Source organism: Ictalurus punctatus, chromosome 22 (genome assembly GCF_001660625.3).
Source record: "Ictalurus punctatus breed USDA103 chromosome 22, Coco_2.0, whole genome shotgun sequence".
NCBI classification, from domain to species: Eukaryota; Metazoa; Chordata; class Actinopteri; order Siluriformes; family Ictaluridae; genus Ictalurus; species Ictalurus punctatus.
In genome coordinates this window covers 19518797-19525283 of record NC_030437.2, presented here as the reverse complement: position 1 = coordinate 19525283, position 6487 = coordinate 19518797, and the positions used below count along the sequence as shown (strand labels likewise).

The following is a 6487-nucleotide window of genomic DNA, read 5'->3' as shown; positions in this document are numbered from 1 at the left end:
TCGTGTTTTGTGGTCCGACGAGTCGAAATTTCAAATAGTTTTTGGACAAAACAGCCGTCGTGTTCTCCGGGCCAAAGAGGAAAAGGACCGTCCGAGGTCCAAAAGCCAGCGTCTGTCATGGTATAGGGGCGTGTCAGTGCCCATGGTATAGAGGCGTGTCAGTGCCCATGGTATGGGGGCGTGTCAGTGACCATGGTGTGGGGGCGTGTCAGTGACCATGGTGTGGGGGCGTGTCAGTGACCATGGTATGGGGGCGTGTCAGTGACCATGGTATGGGGGCGTGTCAGTGACCATGGTGTGGGGGCGTGTCAGTGCCCATGGTGTGGGGGCGTGTCAGTGCCCATGGTATGGGGGGCGTGTCAGTGCCCATGGTATGGGGGCGTGTCAGTGACCATGGTGTAGGGGCGTGTCAGTGACCATGGTGTGGGGGCGTGTCAGTGACCATGGTGTGGGGGCGTGTCAGTGACCATGGTATGGGGGCGTGTCAGTGCCCATGGTGTGGGGGCGTGTCAGTGCCCATGGCATGGGTAACTGCAGCATTAATGCAGAAAGATATGAACACATTTTGGAGGGACATACACTGTTATCCAGAGCAGGACAACGCCGCACCACATTCTGCCCGGATTACAAGCGCATGGTTGCGTAAGCAGAGAGTGCAGGTGCGAGCATGGCCTGCCTGCAGTCCTGACCCGCCTCCCATTGAGAACGTGTAGCGCATTATGAAGCGCAAAATAAGGCGACGAAGTCCGCATACAGTCGCTCAGCTGAAGAAATGTATAATGGATGAATGTGGGAAAATTCCTCTCGCTTAACTTAACCAACTGGAGTCTGCACTCAGCGCCCGAACGCTTAATAAGTGTTATTAAAAGAAACGCTGATGTTACACAGCGCTGAACAGTCGACTGTCCCAACTTTTTTTGGACTGCGTCGCAGTCATCAGATTTGACATGTTTTATATTTCCAAAAATAAATGAAACTCACAAAGTAAAACATCAAATAACGGTTTAATAATGTGATTTCAATAAAGTGCAGGGCGAACTGAATGTTCAAACGACTCTTTTTGTTTCGTTTTTTTGCATTTTCCATACTGTCCCAAGGGCTGGACGATATGATGATAATATTGATATCGCGATATATTAACATCACCATACACCTACCTGAGTATGGTGGGATTTCTGCACCAGCATAACTTCGTAACGTCTTTTTCCAGGTTACACGTGTTTCTGCAGATGTTGGATAAAGATCTCATGGTACTCGTCATTTATTGTAAAAATGTCCTCAGTATCATTATATAGCGTTTGGTCACGTCACCAACTTCGTTAGTATTTAGTATAGAACTCAGTATTACAAATGTATAATTGATAACACAAATGTAACAACATGAGAGTGTGAAACTGTGTGTCAGAGTGAAAGACTGTGTGTGTGTGTGTGTGTGTGTGTGTGTGTGTGTGTGTGTGTGTGTGTGTGTGTGAATTCCTGCTGAGTTCATGCTAAGGCCAGGCCTCTGCTGGAGTGTGTGGAGTGCTCATTAATTACAGGCAGTGACAGTGGGCCGGCGGGCTGCAAGCGATGCCTACTGAGCAGCAGGAGGGCTCACACACACCGCTACTTACTCAAAATGGTCAGAAATCTCTCTCTCTCACACACACACACATACACACACACGCTCACGCCTGCACATACATACTGAACTCATTCTCTCTCACACACTGTGTTTGTGTGTGTGTGTGTGTGTGTGTGAGAGAGAGAGAGAGAGAGAGAGAGAGAGAGAGTCGTAAGGTGACCCGTGGACACTGAGGACAGACTGCCTCTTGCTGGGGTCCTCAGAGCTCCTGCCGGGTGTCCTTTGATCTGCCTGATGAATAATGAATAACAAATGACAGCAGGCACATGGCCCATGGCTCTCAGGGTGTGTGTGTGTGTGTGTGTGTGTGTGTGTGTGTGTGCGCCCAACTTTCTCCTCTTTGAGCGAGTGAAGGCCTCATGGCGGCCCCCTGCATCCAGTTTATAGATGAGTGTGTGAGAATGTGTGTGCAAGCTTGAGGGAGCGTGATGGAAGTTTGGCGTCCATGCTGGGGTCATGTAGGAGTCATCTGCAAAGGTCAGAGGTCACAGTGCGCAAATGAACACCGGTCCTTCCAGGTCAGCTGAACACGAAGCTTGTGTGTGTGTGTGTGTGTGTGTGGTCAATTAATAGGAGTTTGGTTTAGTACTAATATTGCAATAATATTAATATTAGTATATAATATCACAGTTTAGTATTAATATTTAGAAATAAAGTTTCACAGCATTTATATTAGAAATATTTCAGTATTAATGTTTTGTGTTAGAGTTTAGTAGTAGGTAGGGTTTAGTATAGGGTATTAAGCTCTAGAAGTATGGTTTAGTGTTGGAGTTTAGTATTTAGGTATAAAATGTAGTATTGGAATCAGGTATCGGAATTCATTACTATAGTAGAGACGTAGACATTAGGGTTAGAATTTCGTATTAAGCTGTAGGAGTGAAGTTTAGTATTAAGGGTTAGTGTATAGTTTAGTATTCGGTCACTGAATATACTCCGAGCTGAGTCCGTTTAGACTTAAGTTAAAGAAGTAGAGTTTAGCATTAGATATCAGTATCAGAGTTTAGTTTTATGGTGTAGAAGAAGATTTTACTACTAGGAGTATATCATTTGAATTTAGTATTAGAGTTCAGCGTTAAGGTGGAGTAGTAGAGTTAGGATTTTGAGTTTAGTATTAATATAGGTGTATTAGTATTAGTATATGAGTATTTACTGTAGGTGTAGTAGAGTTTAGTATTCGAATATAGTATTAGTGTTTAATGTTATACTTTAGGATTATAGTATTAGCAGTTAGCATTTAGTAGCGTATAGTATTTAGAGTTAGAGTTTAGTGCTACAGTATCTTATTAGAGATTTATATTAGCGTATAGCATTCGATTTTAGCATTAGAGTATAGTATTAGTGCTACAGTATCTTATTAGAGATTTATATTAGCATATAGCATTCGATTTTAGCATTAGAGTATAGTATTAGTGCTACAGTATCTTATTAGAGTATAATATTAGCGTATAGCATTCGATTTTAGCATTAGAGTATAGTATTAGTGCTACAGTATCTTATTAGAGATTTATATTAGCGTATAGCATTCGATTTTAGCATTAGAGTATAGTATTAATGCTACAGTGTCTTATTAGAGATTTATATTAGCGTATAGCATTCGATTTTAGCATTAGAGTATAGTATTAGTGCTACAGTGTCTTATTAGAGATTTATATTAGCGTATAGCATTCGATTTTAGCATTAGAGTATAGTATTAGTGCTACAGTGTCTTATTAGAGATTTATATTAGCGTATAGCATTCGATTTTAGCATTAGAGTATAGTATTAGTGCTACAGTGTCTTATTAGAGATTTATATTAGCGTATAGCATTCGATTTTAGCATTAGAGTATAGTATTAGTGCTACAGTGTCTTATTAGAGATTTATATTAGCGTATAGCATTCGATTTTAGCATTAGAGTATAGTATTAGTGCTACAGTATCTTATTAGAGATTTATATTAGCGTATAGCATTCGATTTTAGCATTAGAGTATAGTATTAGTGCTACAGTGTCTTATTAGAGATTTATATTAGCGTATAGCATTCGATTTTAGCATTAGAGTATAGTATTAGTGCTACAGTGTCTTATTAGAGATTTATATTAGCGTATAGCATTCGATTTTAGCATTAGAGTATAGTATTAGTGCTACAGTGTCTTATTAGAGATTTATATTAGCGTATAGCATTCGATTTTAGCATTAGAGTATAGTATTAGTGCTACAGTATCTTATTAGAGTATAATATTAGTGTATAGCATTCGATTTTAGCATTAGAGTATAGTATTAGTGCTACAGTATCTTATTAGAGATTTATATTAGCGTATAGCATTCGATTTTAGCATTAGAGTATAGTATTAGTGCTACAGTATCTTATTAGAGTATAATATTAGTGTATAGCATTCGATTTTAGCATTAGAGTATAGTATTAGTGCTACAGTATCTTATTAGAGATTTATATTAGCGTATAGCATTCGATTTTAGCATTAGAGTATAGTATTAGTGCTACAGTGTCTTATTAGAGTATAATATTAGCGTATAGCATTCGATTTTAGCATTAGAGTATAGTATTAGTGCTACAGTATCTTATTAGAGATTTATATTAGCGTATAGCATTCGATTTTAGCATTAGAGTATAGTATTAGTGCTACAGTGTCTTATTAGAGATTTATATTAGCGTATAGCATTCGATTTTAGCATTAGAGTATAGTATTAGTGCTACAGTGTCTTATTAGAGTATAATATTAGAGTTTAGTCCATCCATCCATTTTCTCTAACGCTTATCCAACGCAGGGTCGCAGGGGTCCTGGAGTCTATCCCAGGGAACATGGGGCACGAGGCAGAGGGCACCCCGGATGGGGTTCCAACCCATCGCAGGACACAATCACACACACATTAAAGTTTAGTATTAGACTATAGCATTAGTGTACAGTATTAGAGTTTAGTTGCAGGAGGAGTGAAAGGTGAGATGGAGAGGCAGATGTGGACCTCAGGGCTACAGCCAGAGATAACAGAGTGACTGTAGACCACACACACACACACACACACACACACACACACACTCTCCTCTCCAGGCTAAATTGGTTCATGGTTCATGTTAGAGTCAGTAGAAAGAAAGTTTTACTTTAATATTTTATGAGGAATTACTTTTGTATCAGGGTAATGGTTACTGCTGCGCACGTAGCCTTGTAAGTGATCATTTGCAAGCTGCAATAACATCATTTCCCCCCATGTCATGTTCGACATGTGGAGTGGAAAGAAAAAAAACATGGACAGAGCACGTAAAGTTCATGAAAAGCTACTTCAAGTGCACTTTTACAGTTACAGGCCTGAGTGCTGGTTTTGTTCTGCTGTAGTGACTTTCAAACATTCACACAGCGCTGTGGACTGAAACACGCAGCGACGCGGACATTAGCCAGTAGCTTAGCAACAAGCTCTAATGTTGATGATTAGCTTCTCTAATCGGTGATTAATATGATCAGTGTTACAGGTTTAATCAAGTACCGTGTCTGTATATGAAGTAAATGTGTCTGAAGATTGCTTTTTGGAGCTTTGAGGCTAAAGTACGTAGCTGAGCACCGTACACGGGGACCCGTACTGTAAACGCTCCACTTAACCGGATTAAAAAAACAAGTCATCGTTGATGTAATCGGGTTTCTGTAAGGACACACATGCTTAACTGTGAGGTTTTTCACCAAAACATTGCTTAGCTGTTGAAAAGCACTTTATGCTCGCTTCAAATCACAGAGTTGTCCAATAGAAATGTATAATTCCAAGGTTTCAATTGGGGGTTAATTGTTTTTTTTTTTTTTTAAAAGAAAGAACGAAAGAAAAACAGCTATTTCATCGAGCGTTTCTGTTCTCAGTGATATTTATTTTCAAACCTGTTGTACATCACTATAAAACACTTCTACAGCAAAATACTACAAGATAGAAATCGGACTGTCGACTAGCGCCGCCTTTAAACATTAACAAGTGACTTTTTGAAAATGTGATCTAGTCAGCAGTGCGGCGATGGGGGATTGGGTTTGACCCCGTGACCCCATCATCCACTGAAGAGGAGGAATTTCCTATAAGGCCGATGCCCCACCCACATTCCCACCCCCTCATAAATCAAGCAAATTGGCCGGTGGGTTGGTGTTGGTGTGTGTATTTAGATGACAGGAGGGAGGGGATGTTTTAGATGTTGAAATGGATGGCCCTAGCACCATTACACACCCAGACTCCTCTGAACTTTTCACTCCGCAGTACAAATAAGACCTCCTTCTGACCCCGGGTCTTCTTCTTCCTGGTTTAGCCCCGCCCACTCTCTCCTCTCAGGCTCCTCCCTCCGCATTTTTGTTAGATTTCTGGAAGCAAATGATGCCGGTTACAGGACTGGTCCGAAAAACGCTCGGGATGTAGAAATAAAACGATTAATAAACGTGAAAGAAGCAGACAGAGGGTTTAGATAAAGTCCGATATACTGATGATGTGTTTATACACAGACATTTGCACTTTTCCACCAGACACACTAAGAAATCCACGGACCAAAATTTTGCTCCGATTTCCATTGCTGAGAAACAGTGACGTGGGCGGAGCTAGAAATAATGCAGATCACCGGTTCGTCAAACGCAGTGATCGCAGATGTTTCAATGTCCAGCGCTATGTAGCGTCAGGAAGGAAGTAAACACACTCGGGACGTGCAGTTAGAGGAAAATAATCTACAGTGTGTGTGTGGTGTTATGTTACTGTAAGATGATTGTTTTCCTTTAACAGCATGTCCCAAAGTGTGTTATTCCTCTTATACCACAATGATTTGCCAACGCTAACGGTTTTTCAGTTAACTGATGGTTATAGTTACATTTAACGTTGTAGATGTAGAACGTCGGCCAAACGAGTTAGTTCCCTT

The 6487-nt window shown here is 40.6% G+C and overlaps 1 long non-coding RNA gene across 1 annotated transcript in view; it reads right to left on the bottom strand.

Moving 5' to 3' along the window:
* Positions 1 to 4706: 4706 nt before the first annotated feature.
* Positions 4707 to 6487, bottom strand: part of LOC108255938 (uncharacterized) — a 4936-nt gene continuing 3155 nt past the window's right edge. Inside the window, exon 3 of the long non-coding RNA XR_001810195.3 lies at positions 4707 to 6487. This exon is cut by the window's right edge and continues 582 nt beyond it. This is a non-coding gene — a long non-coding RNA (uncharacterized LOC108255938).